Here is a 20,998-nt window from a genome sequence, read left to right as displayed (position 1 = left end):
AAAAAGTTTAATTTCCTATAAGTGTAATAATCGAAAATTCCTAATCCAGGCATTGGTTATCACACCTATATAGTTGTAAAAATTGCCAAAATTTGATTTAGGAAGTTACTTATTTTATCAAGCAGGAGTCTAGTAGACAAATATATAACTAAGCAACAATTTTCCCTGAAGAAGGTATTATGAATCATTCATATGTTAATATCTTCTTTTCTCAAAATATTTGGTTAGATAAATTGTTTTTATTACTTTTGTCTAGGAACTAATCCAAGCATATTTCAATTTCTGAAACTTAAATTTGCAAATGTTATTTTCTATCTAGGTGGCACATTTTTACTCTCCAGATAACCCTCACATGAGGAGACTATTATCGATTGTGAAAACCTAACAGGTGGGTCACATCAAAGGTCACATTAGTTTTGTTCACATGCCCAGACACAAGGTTTTCATTATCCTTAATAAAACAGAAGCTAGTAATAAAAACATATCATTGAAATAACATCTCTCTCCATTCATACGTAATAACTTCACACAGTAGAATATACATTTCGAAAATCTACTGTTGGCTATGGAAGCATGATTAGTCTGGGGTGTTAGTTATAAAAATAATGGTATAAATCATGACTTCACAAACAAATTTCTATGACAGTTATTGAAACTAAAGTTAAACTGTTGATTCATAAAAACCTCCCAAAACAAATCTATTCTACAGTTTAGCAAGAAATTTGAGCACTTTATTCAGTAATGAGACTAAGTATTTTAATAACTCCAATTATTAATGAAACAGCAAATCAAGATGACTTCAAAATTAGTTATACAGTTCCATTTAAATTCTGTTGAGCTAAAATAGAAATATTATTCAATTCTAACACAGCATGAAGGAAAACATTTCTTATGCACCCCAATGCTTTGTACCATTAGAATTTGAAAGTTCGTTCAACATTTTATTTTGAAGTCTGTAATTAATTAATGTAGTGGACTGTTTCCTTTTGCAGCCTTGGGGACCAGAATTGGCAAATAATGGATAATATTTATATTACTCATAGTTAATCTACTAACTCCACTTTTGAAAAAAATGTAGCATTTTATTCCAAATCAAGAACAGTACAAGGGCTGGGGTTGTGGCTCAGAGGTAGAGCACTCGTCTACCATACATGAGGCACCAGGTTGGATCCTTAGCACTACATAAAAATAAAATAAAGATATTGTGTCCACCTATAACTAAAAAATAAATAAATATTTTTTAAAAGAACAGTATACAAAACACACATATACACAAACCCACATACTCTGCCATGAGAACAAATTTTTTAAATTAATTAGGTAGAAATTAACTGAGCAACCACTAACATGCCAGACAATCTACATTTTTAAGAAACTTTATCTCAAAAGCCATTTCTTTTTAGTAGGCTGTTCCTCCATACTAACCTTAAAAGTGAATTTAACTGACCAAAATAGAAAAGACTATGTCACTTTTAGGAATACATTCATGTGTACAACAATATATACTACCATGTTTTTGTTCAAAGTTCAACTAGAATATAACTTTCAGAGTTTAACACGTCAACTATCTGAGTCTCTGATTAAAATGGGAATGTGAATGATGTAGAGCCTTTTATTTCTAAACCAGTAAACATATCAGCTTAATTTCTTTTCAGTTCTCAGTACTGATGGTCTCAACAATGACATCGCAGATCTAAAAGGGAAAAGTTTGCTAGCTTAATATATAAGTTTTACAGGACCAGAATTCTTTGTTGGTCTCAGTACTCATAGCTCAAACTCAAGGTCCAGTCTTAACACCAAAGATATTCCAAAATTATTACATCCAAACATATTTTGATATTAAATTAGATAAATTTTAATGTCCTAAATCTCAGGATCTAATCCCCTCCACACTTCCTCATATAAGAAAAATTATTAAGGTAATAATAATAATAATGGTTACCATATAATACTTAGTATATGCCTGGCTCTATTCTAAATAACACTGTACACACACACACACACACACACACACACTGCACATAATACAGAAATAAAGAAATTGGAATATGAAGACTTTAAGTTCATATTTCCCATTACATATGTCAGAAATACCTATCATCTATTCCACTAAAATGATACATTTTTAATGTTGAATTACTCTTTTTAAAAAAATTAGTATTATGGATATTTACTGTGGAATTGAGCTCATATTTACTTTAAAACAACATGTATTGCCATACTAGTGTCTGATGTATTCTGTTGCTCTTTCCTATCCTCTACTATCCTCCCTCCCCTCCCCTCCCCTCCCATCTTCTCTCTCTAGTGGATGTGTAACCGATGTGATTCTGCAATCTGTATACGGGGTAAAAATGGGAGTTCATAACCCACTTGAATCAAAAGTATGAAATATGATATGTCAAGAACTATGTAATGTTTTGAACAACCAATAATAAAAATTTAAAAAATTTAAAAAAAATAAAAAATAAAACATATAACATTATCATTAATAAATAACAAGCATTAAGGATGTGCACAACTTCTAAAACAAATCTATTAAAGGAAGACATACCTAAATGCAGCCAGGCACTACACAAAAGAATTAAGATGTGCTCTTCATTTTATATTAATGAAAGATCAATTTGACTTTTGTTTGATATGATGATTCACAACTTCTACTTCAGATCACAATGAAGTAATAAGAACTGAAATTGCTTTCATGCCTTAAATGACTAAAAACCCAGTTTAAATATATGAAACTATTGTTTAGAAATTGAGTAATAGGTAGTGTAGGATTGTGATTCCTGAAAAAAGTGAAATAAATGACGTGAGCCTATAGCTGCTCCTGGAGTCTTCAGGCCACTATACAGACAGGCAGAGTTCCCAACAGAGCCTACAAGTCTAGTTGACTTGAAAAAGCAGACATTGAAGATTAAAGTGACCAAGAAGGCTGAATTAATAGGGGGAAAAATACTAAAAATAGGAGAGTTGCACAGGGAAAGCAACTCATTGATCCATGGAAGTGGTCCTGTTCAGTCTTTGGCTGAACTGATATCTGTACATAGGCTAAAAAAAAAATTACACTTATCTGGAGGAAAAAAAAATTTGGAAAGTAATAGGTTGAAAAATGTATGACACACAGCTAAAAACTTCATGATCCTATCAGTCACACTGAAAAGAGCTCAAAATACAAAGGAGAGCCATGAGAAAGGTTTCACCAAGTAGTGGGCCTAATTTTTTCCTAGTATGTTTGCCTCACAAACAAAGCTTAAAAGGAAGTCTTGCTAACTGATTTCAAGTAACTTAAAACTATGCCAGATACGTCACAATGTTATTCACAGGAATAAAACAAAATCTAACATCCAATATCATAAAATTCACAATGTTTACTATCCAATCAAAAATTATAAGCTTTACAAAATAATGCTGAAATTTAAGAGGACCATAAATGGAAAGGCACTTGTGCTCTCAAATGGAGGGTTTAATATTGTTAGGAAGGCAATATTTCCCAAATAGATCTACACTGCATTGTTGGAGATGCAGTTTCAGTGGTATAGTGCTTGCCTCACATGCATGAGGACCTGGGTTCAATCTCCAGTACCACAAAAACAAAACAAAAGAACAGATTCAATGTAATTCGTACCAAATCCCAATGGTGGTGGTGGGGTAAATATAAATAACAGCAATGAACTGTATATTTCAAAAAGCTAAAAGAAGGGATTTTGAAAATTTTTGCCATGAAGAAATGACTTGTTTAAGAAGGTAAGTGTGTTTAACCTGATTTGAATATCATGAGATGTACAAATGTATTGAAACATTACATGGTAGTCTGTTGATATGTACAACTTTTGTTTTCATGTACGAGTTAAAAAATAATTTTTTAAACCCACTGGCCTTTTGGGAAGAAATGGAAAAGCTGATTGTAAAATTCATAGAAAATTGCAAATAGCCCTGAAAAAACAAAACAATCCTAAAGAAGACCTAAACTGTAATTTGACACTTTCTAATCTCAAAATTTGCCACAAAGTTACATAATCAAAAAAATGTAGGACTGACATATAGATCAATGAAACAGTCTAGAAATAAACCAATGCATACATACTATGGTAAAATGATTGTGAACAAAGGTCCCATTCAATGAGGAAAGAACAATCTTTTCAACAAAAGGTGCTGAGAAAACTGGATGTCCACATGCTAAATATCCTGACTTCATACCATATACAAAAAAAAACAAAAACAAAAAAAACTCAAAGTATATCAAAATCCTAAATGTAAAAATTAAAGTTATAGAACTCTTAGGGAAAAAAGTATATAGGTAAATCTTAGTGGCCTTCAATATATCACCAAAAGCATAAGGAACAAAAGAAAAAGTAACACACTAAGCTTCTTCAAAATTTAAAACTTTTTGCATCAAAAGATGATACACACACACACACATACACACACAAAATTCCTACAACTCAATAATGAAAATTCGAAAAAAATTGTAGTGGGCAAAAGACTTAGTCATTTCCCAAAGAAAATATACAAATGACTTAGAAGCACATGAAAAGATGTTCAACATCATTATTTATTAGGAAAATCCAAGTCAAAACCACAATATCCCTTGGGATAGAAATTGGAACCCTCATGCATTTCTGATGGAAATGTAAAAGATGCATCTGTGGAAAACAATATGGAACTTCCTCAAAAAGTTAAACATGAAACTTTCAGGTGACCCAGCAATTCTATTTCTAGGTATATTCCCAAGAATCAAAGCAGGTGTTCAAACAAAAATGTATACAAATGTTCATAACAGCACTATTCACAGCAACCAAAAGGTGGAAACAATCCATTTCCAACAACAGACCACTGGATAAACAAAATTGAGGCATACAATGGAATATTATTCATCCATAAGAATAAAATGCTGATACATGCAACAACAAGGATGAGCCTAAAAACATTACATTAATATGAAATAGCCAAAATAAGCAAATTTGTAAAGAGAAAGATTTGTTATTGCCAGGGGCTGAAAGGAGGGAAAAATGAAGAATGACTGCTCTAAAAGTAGAGTTTTTTGTTTTATTAATAAGAAAATCCATTTTTATTGGGCAGTTTTTATATATGGCAAAGTAAAAAACATTGAGTTAACCTGGTTATCCAAAATTCACCTTTGAAAAAAGATAATGTGATACTTTCTTACTATATTTTCTTAAAACAACAGAATCATGTTGAAAGTAGATACAAGTTATTTTTAATATAATTATCAAATGTGAATTGAATGTTATAATAGCAAATAAAAACAACAATTAAAAGCTGCCAGTACTTTGAAATTATCTTTTACCTCTTGTGATAGGTTAGATTGGGACTTAATTACTTTTAAATTATTAAAGAAGTGAATTATTGGGATGATCATGAAACTTTGAGTTCTGAATTTTACTATATAGATATCTAGTTATAAAAGAAAAGTTGCTGTGTTTCAGGGAAAAAATAGAAATCTAATGTAAAATGAAAATTTGTGTTTCAGGATGTTTCATAAATCTTTGAGAGTTTCAATTTTAAAACTATCAACAGTACTATGTATTATTAGCTTAGAAAATCCTGAGAAAACAAATAAATGGGCAATTTGAAGGGTAAGTTGATGCTCCTATTTCATGGTTCACACTATTTAGTAGATAATTTAAAATAGAAAACTAATAATTAAACAGATAAAATAAATAAGGTTCCAATTTGTAGTGGGTAGTGGGATGCATTCTTTTTTAAATGAAGGGCTATTTTCCATGACTTTTACTCCAGCTACTTGGAACAAAAGAAAGTGATTGACCATACACACTTTTCCTTATTTTCTTGTCCTATGATCCCTCCCCACTTGTATCTTTAACTGCAAGATTCATTGACCCATTTTTATAAATTATTCCTAGGTAAGACAGAACAAAATTCTGTAAAAAACAACTCCTGGAATAGGTTTGCATAGAAGCTTTTCCTTTTAAAAACTGATTTCTAGGGGAAGGGATATACTCCAGAGGCAGACACAATGCCCTGAGTTTCATCCTCAGCACTACCAAAAATAAAACAAAAAAATGATTTTTGGTTATAGGCCAAGAACATTATACAGGTGAAGGAATTGATAGAAATAACTTTCAAGCAAAAAAGTGTTGCAATGTTAGCCAAATGTTGGTTTAAAAGGGGGGTGGGGGGGTGCTGGGGTTGTGGCTTAGTATCAGAGCAGTTGTTTTGCACATGTGAGGCACTGGGTTCGATACTAAGCACCAAATAAAAATAAATAAACAAAATAAAGATATTTTGTTCATCTATAAAAATTTTTTAAATAAAAAAATTATACCGTGAGTTCCGATATTCAAAAAATTATTAAAAATAAATATGGATAGTAGCAGACTTCAAATTCTATTGATCATAGAATTATAACTTTTATACATATAACTTTCATACATTAAATTTTATACATATAACTTTCATACATATTAATCACTAGAGCTTTACTTATATTTTTTTAAACTATTAAATTTTCCTTTCCTAGAAGTAACCTCTAAATTTGTGGTTCCATCTTAAACAGTTTCTAAAAGGTCTCTTTTGTTCTATAATGACACCTCTAAATATGGCTCATTGCCTTAAGAAACAGATTCTTATACAGCTTTAATGACTTCCAGTAGCCCAGTGACAAATGGCATTAGCCATCCTTTTGCCTCTTCTTGAGATTTATTTTCATCTGAATACTGTAAGATCTCTTTGACAACTTATATGTTTAAAATTTTTTTCTAATCCAGTTTGAGGGTTCCACTTATCACTAAGAGCTTGTCTACTGCCAATGATTTTAACTAGCTGGGTAGCACCACCCCAACTTAAAATTATGCCCGTCTCCTGGGGGACAAATTTGGTCTCACACTGTGGAGTAATTAACCTGAAATCCTATGTAAATTCTGCCCCTTCACCCAATGCCTGACCTTGAACCAGTGCAATAACACTTATTAAAGAAAATATCACAAGCGTATTAAGGTGTTTTTGCATAAACAAAGATAAGGCCAAGTGGAGTTCCTAGTGCTTTCATAGCATTCAGATCAGATCCTGAAGAGAAAGTATGTTTTGTGCCACAAGAAAATGAAGCTTTTCCCTTCTGTCCAATTTTCCAATTCAATCACTATTTCCAAAAATAGAAATATCACAACACCTGAGAAGGCATTCATTTTACCAAGATGTTCATAGTAAGAAGGCCATCTTCTGAAACTAGATAATGGTAGTGGTTGTAAAATATTACGAATGTACTAAATGCCACTGAATTATGCACTTTAAAATTGCTGAAATGGTAAATTTGTGTTATATGAATATTATCACAATAATTTTTAAAGAGCTTTTAAAAAAAATCTTATAGAAGCAAGAAAATATGACCAATGACCAGGAGAAAAATTAATCAATAGAAACAGACCCAGAAATGAAAGAGATAATAAAATTAGCAGATAAGAATGTTAAAACAGCCATTAAAATGTGTTCCATATGTTCAAAAACATAGAGAAAAATATAAATATGTTAAGAAAAGAAATGGAAAATGTAAATTGACACAGAACTTCTAGAAAGGAAGAAAATATTTTCAAAAATGAGAAACACATTAGATTGGATTAACAGTAGAACTTGAAGATGTAGCAATACAAATGATTATAGCTGATGCACTACGAGAAAATAAAACAGAGCATCAAGTCTAACATGCACATATGAGACTCAAAAAAGATGAGAAAGCAAGCAAAGAATACAGACAAAGCTTTCCAAATTCAAATAAAACAATAAACTCACAGAACCACGAACCTCAAAGTCCAGGCAGAATAAAGAAAGAGAAAACATATATTTTTTTAAAAAAGAAGACACAGGAAAATAATAATGAAATTATTACAAAAACAGCTATAAAGAAAACATCTTAAAAGCAGCCACAGGAGTAGCTAATACACATGACACAGTATACATGGAGCAACAAAAATGAGGATGATAGCAGAGTCTTCATGAGAAGCTATACAAGCCCAAAGACAATGAAGAAACGTCTTTAAAATACTGAAGAAATAAAAACTACCAACTTAAGATCCTAAACCTGGCAAAAATATCTTTATAACATGAAGACAAAATAAAGATTTTTTCAAACAAATAAAAATTTTGAGAAATTTCTTGAGAAGCAGACATGTACTACAAGAAATGTTAAAGGAAGTGTTTCTGTAGAAGAAAAATAATACTAAATGAAAATCTGTACCTAACAAAGGTATGAATAATGCTAGAAACAGTGACCATACAGGGAACTCTAATGGAAATTTTCTCAACTTCTAATGTTTTCAAAAGAGAATATAATTATGGAATTTGCAGGTATATGGATGGAGTTGACTAAATCATGCTAAGTGAAGTAAGCCAAGCCCAAAAAACCAAAGGCCCAATGTTCTCTCTGATAAGTGGATGCTGATCCATAATAGAGGCAGGCACGGGAATGGGAAAAATGGAGGGATTTTGATTGGGCAAAGGGGAGGGTGGGAAGGGGAGTGGGAATGGGGGCAGGAAAGATGGTGGAATGAGATGAACATCATTACCCTTGGTACGTGTGTGACTACGACTCTACATCTTATACAACCAGAGAAATGAAAAGTGTGATCCATTTGTGTACAATGAATTGAAATGCATTTTGCTGTCATGTATAACTAATTTAAAAATAATTTAAAAAGGTATTTGTAAACGACTAGAGTTCATTATACAAAAAAAAGGGGGGGGGGACTTTAACCCATCACTGATACTATCATACCCATAAAAATGAAGCTAAAAATGAACCATAGGTTAAATATAATTTTTAAAACTGTAAAATTTCTAGAAAGAAATGTAGAGAGAAACAGACATTATTACTTTATGTATGTATGTGACTGTATGACCAATGTGATTCTACAATATATATACTCAGAAAAATGAGAAATTATATCCCATCTATGTATGATATATCAAAGTATATAAGTGCATTCTACTGTTATGTATAACTAATTAAATAAAAATTTTTAAAAAATAAATATATAAGTAAACTAATAAAAAACTCTCTGGCTTTGGATTAGATAAAATATCTCTCAAAACTATATACCGTAAAAGAAAAAAATGGACATCATCAAAATTGAAAAATTTTTGTTCTTTGAAAGTCACTGTTAAAATGATGGAGGCATTGGAGAAATGCTGTTCAAAAGATTAAAAACATGTGCCATTATACTTGAAAATTGTATAAAAGAGTAGATTTTTAAAGTGTACTCACCACAAATAAATGATAAGTGTATAGGATAATGTGTATGTTAATTATCTTGATTTAGCCATTCCATATTTCATACAGTTTTCAAAAAGTAAGGTTAAGGATGATTTGGTAAATATCACAGGTCTGTGACAGTCCCATTTTCAGGAAAATTGAAATAGCATTGTATAAAACCTATCTTGAAGGAAATAAAAGTCTTTAATAGATATGAAATTATCTGAGAAGTAACTTCATTTAATATAGAGATCATTTATATAATAATAATTATTAAATTTCATAGTAAAAATAATAATTATTAACATCAGTATCAACAAAAGGATTGAAATCTAGACTTTAAGTCCCAGAATTTATCATCCTCAAAAATATTTTCTTTATCTATCTTTCCTTCTAGTAACTCGTCTAGCTATAAAAGGAGGACACTTGAAACAGTATCATTTCAAAACTGAAGTTTGTAAATAACTACAATCTAGGACCCACCCTTTGAAGAAGTTTTCAAAGAGATATGGATCCTAGAACCTTTAAGGTAGATTAGCACCTGTTTTGGAATAGATCTTAAATGTCCCCAAAGGCCAAGACTTGGTCACCAACCTATGGTGTTATCAGGAGTGATAGATCCCTTTGAGAGATGGGGCCTAGTGGAAGGAAGTTAGGTCACTGGGGGCAGTGCCCTTGAAGGGGTTACTGAGACCCTCCACTTCTTCCTCTCTCACTCTGCTTCTCAGTCACCATGAAGAGAGCAGCTTTGCTCTATTATGTATTCCTTACCTTGATGTCCAGCCAGACCCAAAGCAATAGGGTCAACAGATCTCTAAAACCCTGAGCCAAACTAAGCCTTTCCTCCCATAAATTGATTATTTCAGGTTTTTTGTAACAACAAAAATCTGACCAATACAATATGCCTGACTTCAAACAGAATCATGATAAAATTAACAATAAATTTGTAAAAACTCATAACAACAGAATAAACAAGTTTCATTGCTGACTTACAAACTTTTTCATTCAAGTCCTTTATCAGTCCTAAATTTTAACACCATTTTATCAATAACCTTATCTAAAAGATGAAAAATACAACTATTTTCTGTCAGTGGAGTAACTAGTGAATATCTTTAACTCTTAAAAATGTTATATGCAACTTTAGTATTGCTATATCCCAATACTAGCCAACAAAAATAATTTATTTACAAGGAAAAAGTAAAGCCACTGTGAACAAAAAAGCAAATAAAAGTGTTTAAACCCCTTTAGTAACAGGTTTCTCAAAGTTAATGATCAGGGTTAAAAAGATTACATATTCCTGTTAGTTATTGGTCTGCAGGGAGCCATACATGAGGCAAAAAAAAAAACAACAACAGAATAACTTTGTCCAATCAATTTAGGATTATTTTCTCCTTTCTTCCCATTCTATTTTCCTTTTCTCTTTCAACAACAGTTGAATATCTACTATGTGCCAGGTATGGTACTACATTCAGGGTCAGAACAGTTAAGAAGACATAATACCTGCCTTCATTTTGTTCACATTTGATTTTATTTAAAAGCAGTAACTGTGGAAGCTAATCAGTGCTTGGTTGAAGTCTTTATAATGATTTCCCCCAAAATAACCTAAAACTATCCTTATTCTCTTAACAATTGAACTGTATCATAAATGTTAAGGATTTCTGAAAATATGAAGCAATCATAAACATTCACTTCCTTTTGTGTTTCTGCTAGTTCCTATAAACCATTAGAATTAAAACTAAATCTTTCAAGAAAGAGGTCAGTCTGAACTATTTCAATAAATCCTACACATGATGAAAATAGGAAGAAGGAGAGAAAGATGAGCGAAGAAAAAAACCTGCCAAAATTCAGCAGTTGTATCTCTTTAAAATCAGTTGTTCTGCACGTAGTGATATAATGATGGGGGGGGAAGTAATTATAATTAGGTATCTATTTTGAATCCTCTCTCCATAGTATCAGTATTGAATGTCATTTGATTTTGGCAAAAGATAAGGTCATTGACTGCTTAAAAGATGTACAGGACTACTTTTCTGACTGTTTCATGGGGAAAATCTAAAACAGAAAACATCTCCATCTCAATCACCTACTAACCAGTGAAATAATTTGCAAAATTCACAACTAAAAATAAATAAACAAGTAACCAAACAAATAGAATCTATGATCTCAATAACATTTAAAAATTCAACAATATGAAAGGAGAAGAATTTTTAAATTGACACATTAGAATCTTGACAAAGCTAGGAAAACTTATTAAGTCTTTCAGTGTGTACATTTATTGAATCTAAATTACCACTAATTAGCTGATCATCTACCAAGATAACTATAATTATTTCTTTTTTAAAATTATTTTTGCTCAGGTATGATGGGTAATTTAAGCATTTAAGTGTTTCTTAAATAAAATATGTTATTATAATTATTATTACATATAAAGTCTTAACACATAAAAATTTTTACCAAAGAATTTCATCTCTCAGAAAATTAAATCACTTTAAAAAGTAGAGATATGATGAAAATATTAATAAGCAAAAATGCTTTCTACTACATGTCTTTGAATAGTTAGGTAAAATTATTAACAAGTTCATATTCACCAATAGTCTAATAATATGTTTTGGTAATTCTATATCCATGAGTTTTTTAAATATAAATACTTCTCAAGATTCTGATCATGATATCTTGATTGTAAAAAAATTACATAGCACTTCTGGGTTTTTATGTTTGTAATTTTATGTAAAAGAAAAGACAATAAAAGCTTATCATAGTTGATTCAGAATGAGAACTTAAAAGAATACCCTATCTCTTAATTATATTCTATTGATCTTTACCTCAAGCATCTAACAAAAGGTCCTTAAATGAATATATAATCATCACTAGAAACAGATCACTTGTAATAAGTTCAAATAGCCACAATGGCTGGAGATGAGTCAATTATCAAAAATTCATTACAGCTATATCTTAAGAAAGGAAAAAAATCAAAAACACTGGTATTACACATTCTCAAACCAAGACAATCTTCTAACCATCAATTAAATCTGGCTTAAATAAATGGAAATATGGCTGAAAACCATAGTAAATGGTTAAATGCATGCTATCTAACTAGTTTTTCTCTCAGAAAACATCACATTTTACACACTTTCTCTTACTAAAAGTACTCTATGATTTCTTTTGGCCCAAGTATTTAAATACAATTAAAGGTTAATTATAGCATCCTTTTTGTAGGTATGGTTCAAGTATAATCACTGAATTATATACAGAAGTGAGCATAAAAACATAAGTTTTTAACTTCAGACCAATATCTGTGACATTTTTGTCACATTTAATTTTGATTAAAATATTTAATGTTTCAGATTAATGAAATACCCAGAATTCAACTCATGTAATATGGTTTTGTTTTCAGCAAAAAACATTTTATCCTGATCACAAATTTACTTTTATTCAAATTGCTGCTGATGTTTAAACATTATTGTTCTTCAGCTGTTTTAATGAAAAGCATAATGTATAGAATGCATACAAATTTTATTCTGTAAACCAATAATATAATAATTTAAAGGCCTCAGCTAAGAGTACTTTTGAGATCAAGTTAGGTAACTTCATACCAGTTCATACCAGGAATTTCTGACTTTACTCTCTGACTTTTCTTTCTTTTTTCGTTCTTTTTATTTTATTTATTTATTTTTTTGTGTGTGTGGTGCTGAGGATTGAAGCTAGGGCCTTGTGTATGTGATGCAAGCACTCAAACAACTAAGCTATATCCCCAGCCCATCATTATTCTTACTTACTATAATCCAACTACCACATATAATTTTTCAGTCAAATGTTTTCCAAGCTTCCAAATCCCAGAACTTCTGATAATATTCTCAAAATGCAATGTTTCTCTTTAGCCTCATTAAATAACCTGTTCACACTAGTAAATATAACTATCATTTTTCATAAAATTTCATCTTTCCATCCCAACTTCCCTTAAATACTGGACAATGTTATCATCAGGCATGTCAAAGTGTCCTGAATGTAATTAAGTTTGTGTATATACATCCATGTGAAGTGTAAAGACAGGCAAAGTACGGTATATGTATTGCATATGCCAAATTTCTTAAATCCTGATTCTTCTCCAATTTATCTACATTTCTTTTTCTCTCTACTTCACACCCTAAATTCCCCTCTGGAAAATTTACTACTCATTAAATGTATCTAGTAAACCCATTTCCACATCCAGATTTTTTCTTGACTGTACACCAGCCTGGAATATCCCTGGAATATTCTTGTCTCAGCTTACTTCCTTTCCTTTCCCTTCTTGTGTGAAACTTCTTATGACTTAAACATACATCTTTCAATCTCCAACCAAGAATTAATCTAAACATAAAATTCCATGATTCTTTAACTTACCATTCTGTAATTACCCATGGCTTACATATAGTTCTCTTAGATATCCACTTCAAATATCCTCATTTCCCACCTGAAAATGTTACAGTTGTTATTATAAGTTATAATATTAGCACCACTATCATTATTTTATTGATTATAATCAAAATATCAATAATATTATCATCATCTTTAGCTATTAAAAGTCATGGAAGTATTTCCTGCTTTATGTATCACAAGAAATATTCCCTTTGCAGATCAAAGTATCATCTTATATATTGGGTGATAAGGATATCTGATAAGAAGTTCTAGAGCTAATCATAAGGACTTATTAAGGCCAACTTGGTGACATAATTAGCTCAGTCAACTAAAGACCCCTGTTAAATTTCAGATGCTGACTCTGTCCTTCAAAATCAAACCACAATTTCAAAAATTAGCCAACATCTAAGATTTTATTTTACACAAAATTTTCAACTATCAAGAAACTCTGAAAATACTCCTGACTTAACTAGATATTTTGACATCATGTAAATGACCTCTAGAACTAAGGCAGGAAGAAACATCCTGGAAGAATAGTTTCCTAAGCAGTAGTTATAAAAGAACTTGGACAGTTTTATAAAGTGTTTGCTGGCAAAAAAATTTAAGATATTAAATAATTTATTCTCAATTCTCCAATCCACTGTCTTCATAAACCAATTGTCTTGGGATTCACCTAGAAAACTTCCCTGCTACCACCTGGAAATTTTTAAAGCTTTTATCTGCTAAATATTCTCCAGAAAGACATGATCTCTCTTTCTGTGCCTGTTCTACAAGAGATGCCAGGAATCAGTTCTCATATTACTCAAGTCCTATTGACTAAGGTCTAAGTGGGAAGGATAACTTACAAAAATGAAGCAATTTGGAGCTGGGGTTGTGGCTCAATGGTAGAGCATTTGCCTAGCATGTGTGAGGCACTGGGTTCTACTCTCAGCACCACATATAAATAAATAAAATAAAGGTCCATTGACAAGTAAAAAATATTTTTTAAAAAAAGCCATTCACTGTGAATTACAACTCTGCAACTAAGAATTTAGTCAGGTTTCTAGTACATCCTTTTGAGAACTTCTGCCCAAAGCAGAAACCTAATTTCACTGTGTCTGTTCTTTGGCAAGACTTGCAACATTGTAAAGATGAAGGGGTTACCTCTGGTAAACTGAGAAGGTAAGGATAAGGCCCTTATTTTTCTACTATGATCAGACCAGTTCTTTAATTCAGGGATTGAATGAACTAGTTGTGAAACTTAACCCTTACAAGCAAACTAGCCTGCTTAGCAATACAGTAAGTATACCCTCTTCTGATTTTCCATATGGAGCGCCAATTTAAAAAATGAGAATTCTCAGCTAAATAGCAGCTTTTTCTTTCAAAGTAAAAAACAAAGCCACTCTCAGAATGCTTACATTTGTGATACATCTGTAAAAAGTGATTTTTAGCATCAGAAAGCATTTTAATTGTAGTAAACTGAACAATGCTGAAATTGTTTGAAGAGGAGATTAAATTTAATGAAATTCACAAACAACCCCTTTTAGAAAGTAACAACAATTTTTTGAACATTAAAGAGGAGCTCATTATATCAAGACAACTCCACTGTAAAAAGCAGTCTGACTTCAATCACTGCATATCTACATGTTAATGAACTTGCTGTATAAAGCAATGACTGAACAGAAAAAGTAATGGAAAGACTGTCTCAATGCGTATTTGCTGGGGGGGGGGGCGGAATCTTCTTTAATCAATAAACACCTTTTCACAAGTACCTTAATAGTATCTGAAACTCTTTCAAACACACAAAAAGAAGATGATACTTGAAAGTTTAAGGCATTACACAGCTTACACTTTCTCGGAATGTTCATGTGCTGTCAGCATCACTGTTCCAAAGACTTTCAAGTTGCAACAGATACAAGCTAGTACAAAGTCTTTGTCATAATAATTTCATTGCTGCCCCCTGATCAAACATAGACAAATCTAAAACTGAAAAATGAGAGCCAGCCAATGACCTCTGATTAGAACCACAAGTCTCAAATTTAACAAAATGCCTCTTTCATTGCCCCTTAGTGCCAAAAAGGAAGGTGTGTTATAGACTGAAAAGAATAGTCAATACACCATTTACAAATGTACAATAATTTCCATTATTCAGGTAGAATTTGTGTTTGTAGCAAGTTAGACACAGGTTTTCAAAAATAGCTAAATCAAAACAGAAAAAAATGCATTTTTCTATCTTTAAAACAAATAAATCACTTTATCCCTACCTCTCAGTCACTTGCTACTGGCTTTCATGCCTTACGTTTTGTATTTTACTAGGCTTTCCAAAACTGTAATTCATACGATATTTGTTGCTATTACTTAGAGTCTAAGAAATGTTGGCAATACTTACTTTTGAACCCTTAATTTTCCTAGACTATTAGTGCACTCTTCAAATGCATGTCTATAAAGCCCATTTTAATTAAAGCAAAAGTTTGAATTTTAGTTTATTTTGTTTTTCCTTTTTAATTTTTTTGGTCAAGAAAAATGTTTCAGACTATAGCCATAGTTAGCATTTTTATGCCTAATATCAGACTTCCCTTAAGAGCAATGGCTCAAGATGATTAAAATTGAAAACTAGAATATATAGAGATAGATGCCTGCAAGCTCTATAGTGAATGCCTTACAGTGATCTCTTTAGGCCATAACATTGAAATACTCTCTTACTCTTAGACTAGAGGTCTTCACATGTAATTAATTGCCAGTGTTATTGCTAGTGCCTAGCAACGTGCCTGAAATGTAACAGGTGCTTGGGATTACATAAGTATATGTGACAGGCCTGTCACAGGAATATAAATATATTTTATTATATTATAAATATATTATACATAATATAGATGCTATATGTAATATAGATATTATATGTATTTTAGATATTATATGTATTTTATATAGATATCTAGACGTTTATTATATATTATACAGATATATATTATATAGATATGTTTGTATCACATATATATTTGCATATAGTATATATAAATTGGAAGGTAAGAATTAGGTGATCAGAGGAAACAGTCTACTTACATACATACAATTCAAACTGGAAGGAAGGAAGCAAAGAAAGAAGGAAGGAAGAAGGAAGGAATAAGAGAAGGGAGTAAGTAAGAGATGGCATACAGGAAAGGAAAGTGATCTACAAAAATCATGCTGTCAGGACTGCAACTATGTATTACAGAATACATAGTTCAGGTTCTGCACAGAACCTGAACTTCTACTGTCAATGACTGCAACTGTACTGCCTCACCTGCTGTAAATAGACACACACATGCCCTGACAAATTCTGAGATATGAATGTAAGGACTTAGCTTAGGCAAACAGAAAACTCATGACTTCATTCGGTTGCCAGATCAACTGACCCAAAGAACTCAAAGTTCATGAGGGCAGGGACTTTGTCTAACATACTACTATATCCTCAGCACTTAGATCAGTACATGACTAGAATAATATATATTTAATTAAATTTGTTTTAAAATTAATGTTGTCAACATTAGTATTTTCAGGTACCCAAATAGACTATAATTTAGGGTGGCAGTTCTCAAAATATGGTCTTGGAACCTCTGAGGATCATTTATCTTCAGAGTAAATCCAATAAGGATACAGTAACCAACATTATTACAAAACTTTAAAATATATTTAATTTCCATATGCCCTGGTGGAGTTAGGATCTTGCCCTTGTGATAACAAATTCTAGGGAATAAATGACACTATGTAGTGTTGAAATTTGTTCAGTCTAGAGGTATTTCTAGTAAACTTATGGTAACTTCTCCTGAGGAAGAATGAGTTATCAGCTAACCCTATTATATTTCACCCAATCAGGAACTCAACCAAACTCAAGAGTTCCCATTGGTTTTCAGAGATCCCCAAAACTCAGCCTTCAAAATGTACACATCCAAATAGTATCTAGGACACCCACTAGGATGGCTATAATTTTTTAATGGAAAATAGGTTAGAAAGGATGTGGAGAAATTGGAATCTTCATACAGTTTGCTGGTAGAAACATGAAATAGTGTAGCCACTTTGGAAAACAGGATAGCAATTCCTCTAAAAGTTAAATATGGAATTTCCAAATGTCCCAAAAACTCCATTCCTAGGTATATATCCAAACTAAATTGAAAACAGGTGTTCATCTAAAAGCTTATATACAAATGTTCATAGCAGCATTGTTCATAATTGCCAAAAGGTAGACAAAATCCAAATATCCATAAATAGATGAATAAACAAATTTTGAAACACACATATAATGGAATATTATTCCTTAGTAAAAAAAAAGAAAGTATTGACACATGCTTTAATGCAGATGAATCTAGAAAACATTACGCAAAGTGAAAAAAGAACCAGGCATGAAAGATTACATATTGTATGATTCCATTGATATGAAACATCAACAGGTAAATCCATAGAGGCAGAAAGCAGATTGGTAGTCACGAGATACCAGGAAAGAGGAAGGAATGAGAAACAACTACTTAATAGGTATTAAGTTTCCTTTTCAGGTAATGCAAAAGTTTGCAAAACGGATAGGTATGGTGGTTGCATTCAAATTGTACACATAAAAAATATTGGAGAACCCTTCACTTATTAAAAATTAATATTCCCTCTTTTGTGTTCCCATAGCACTTTGTCCATTACTCCATGAAAATATCATACTTTATAGATTCTGAAAATATTTGATGCCTTTCACACTACCCACCTTTACTCTCCTAATTACCACTTACCTCTACCTTCCCTCCCTTTCAATCTCTCCTCTCCAATTCCCTAGATATGAGTTTATCCAAGGCAGTAAACATGTATTTTTCATGCTTATATCCTTGTTACCTGACACACTGCATATGCTCAAAAGAACAAATGAAGAAATAAATTAATAAGTGCAAGGTAGATCAGCATATTACCATCATAAAGGTTGAAAGACATTATCAGATTGTCTTCTGATTTTTGAGGTGGGATCAATAAACCTCAGTCTAGGGTGTTTGATTGTTGAGATCATTTATCATGCCAAGCTGACTGCAATTTTTAAATTTTTTTTTTAATTCTTAAAAAATCTGAAATTCAGAGGATCCAACATGGCGGCGAGAGGGGAGGCAGCGCTTTCAGTACCTCCTCAACAAAGGGGTCAGAGAGACGCATGGATACGCTTAGATATGACCTGCTGAGATACTCCTAGCAAAATTCCACTAAAAAGAGACCGGCCGGGAATTGGAAGGATTTTTGGAGGTGACAGTCTGCGCTAGACGAGTGAATCTCCGCCACGCAGCGCAGAGGTCCAGACCCGCCAGCCGCTGCCCGCGCGACTCGGCGACTGTCGGCTGCCTGCACGCGGCCCGCGTCAGGGCGGATAGCCTCCGAGGCGCAGCGCAGCAGGAGCGGTGCAGGGACTCTAGGAAGAGGTCTCTCGCCAAGCCTTCATGAAATAGCAAACCGGGAGCTGAAACCAACCAGAGACAGACCAGTCCCACCCCTCCCTTCGGACACTCTGGCAAGGAGCCTGGGGCCTGCCATAGCAGAGTGGTGACATCACCAGAGTTCCGCCGACAGAATTCCTTCCCAGCGGAATCCACATTAGCAGGTGTGTGACTCCCACCCCCTCCAGATACAAGCAGCCAGGAAACCACCGGGGGCGTGTCTGTAGGGAAGCAGAGGGGACTCCAGATCCCCACCTCCCCTTAACACCAGCGGCGACACCCAAGATCTTAGCCGCCAGTTTCTGGGGGCGTGCCCACCAAAGGGGTCCTGAAAAATTTAACTGTTGGTTCCCAGATCACCCCACCACAGCACTGGGGCTTAATTGAATGACAGAGAGGGTGTTCATCGTTCGGGATATAGGACACGCGGTGGGGCTGCAAGTGTAATCAGATCCTTGGGGAACCGCCTCTGGTGAACAGGACCTGGCTGGCTGGCTGGGAGGAGGAACAGGGGGAGGGGCCGGATAAGTGAAAGGGCTCTGGACTAACAGGATTGAGAGACTCCCAGGAGCCACCGTACAGGGATTTCTGTCAGCACATAGAGGGCAGAAGCTCAGCTCAGAGGGCACAGCTCCGCCTATTGGAAGAGAAGAAAATGGGATTCAGCCATAGAACAGGGGATGCCAGCATGGCAGAGATCTGATGTCATCGGAGAGCGGCCGAGGAGAAAACTTCATCGGTGCCAGCGGCGACGGAAACAGTTGGTCCCCTGGTAGGGAGGGTGAGTCACAGATACCCGAGTCTCTCTCGCTTTGTCGTCGAGCCAGAGGCGAGGAGAGGGGCCGCCGCCCACGCCCGCAAGGTAGGAAGACCTGCGACCAACCTGCAGATCAGGCCCAGCGGTCTGCAGCCGTGGTAAGAGGGGCAGGGCAGAGCCATCGCCCGCGCTGGCAAGGTAAGCAGACCTGCGACAGACCTGTGGATCAGGCCCAGCGGCCTGCCAGCGTGGTACACACTTCACCCCAACTGGAGTAGGGGCAGAGCAGAGCCTTAGCCCGCGCCCAGATCAGGCCCAGCGGCTCGCCTGTGTGGTGGTCAAGTGACCCCAATTGGAGTGGGGGCGGAGCGGAACTGACACCATTGCCCACAAGGTGGGCAGACCTGCGACCAACCTGCAGATCAGGCCTAGCGGTCCCCGGGCGTGGTACGAGGGGCAGGGCAGAGCCTTCGCCCCCACCTGCAAGGTAGGCAGACCTGCGACAGAACAGCGGATCAGGCCCAGGGGTCCGCGGGCGTGGTAGACACCTCACACCAATTGGAGGAGGGGCAGAGCAGAGCCCCTGCCCACACCTGCAAGGGAGAATTTTCAACTATACAAGAGCAACATAAATATATAGGGGGGGGAAAAATTTCAAAAACACAACAGTTTCACCAAGAAGAAAGAAACGCAAGCAGTATGAAAAGACAAGGAAAGAAAGGACTACAAGCAATGCAGGTCAGCTCAACTTTAGAAGAGGTAACAGCTGCAGCAGATGGAATGTCAGATAAAGAATTCAGGATATATATGCTTCAGATGATCTGGAGTATCAAGGAAGAAATTAGACAGCAAAATCAGACAATGAAAGATCACTTCGACAAGGAATTACACAAACAAATCCAGGAAGCAAAGGATCAACTATACAGGGAGATAGAGGTTATAAAAAACAAACAAACAGAAATCCTAGAAATGCAGGAAGCAATAAACCAACTTAAAAACTCAATTGAGAGTACTACCAGCAGAGTAGAACACTTAGAAGATAGAACATCAGACAATGAAGACAAAGTATTTCAACTTGAAAAGAACATAGACAGCTCAGCAAGACTGTTAAGAAACCATGAGCAGAACATCCAAGAAATATGGGATAACATTAAGAGACCAAACTTAAGAGTCATTGGGATACAGGAAGGTATAGAACTCCATACCAAAGGA

The 20,998-nt window shown here is 34.1% G+C and overlaps 1 protein-coding gene and 1 pseudogene across 20 annotated transcripts in view; both read right to left on the bottom strand.

The window, feature by feature from the left end:
• The window catches only part of Sox6 (SRY-box transcription factor 6), a 612,624-nt gene that overhangs the window by 549,138 nt on the left and 42,488 nt on the right, over positions 1-20,998 (bottom strand). For 3 of the 20 annotated variants that reach the window (XM_058576981.1, XM_058576985.1, XM_058576979.1), the window contains exon 2: positions 13,601-13,670. The exons of 16 other annotated variants lie outside the window; for them this stretch is intronic. The gene's annotated coding sequence lies outside the window, so the exon portion shown is untranslated. Of the gene's footprint in view, positions 1-13,600; positions 16,423-20,998 lie in introns of those variants that run through there. One more of the 20 variants, XM_058576982.1, reaches the window with a different exon arrangement.
• On the bottom strand, positions 6,145-8,319 carry LOC131423937 (ethylmalonyl-CoA decarboxylase-like; annotated as a pseudogene).

The sequence above is a fragment of the Marmota monax genome, unplaced genomic scaffold, assembly GCF_021218885.2.
Source record: "Marmota monax isolate L192 unplaced genomic scaffold, Marmota_monax_Labrador192_F-V1.1 WCK01_AAM20220418_F8-fsc00061, whole genome shotgun sequence".
NCBI lineage: Eukaryota > Metazoa > Chordata > Mammalia > Rodentia > Sciuridae > Marmota > Marmota monax.
The sequence above is the reverse complement of the archived record's forward strand: the minus strand, read 5'-3'. Positions and strand labels throughout refer to the sequence as shown.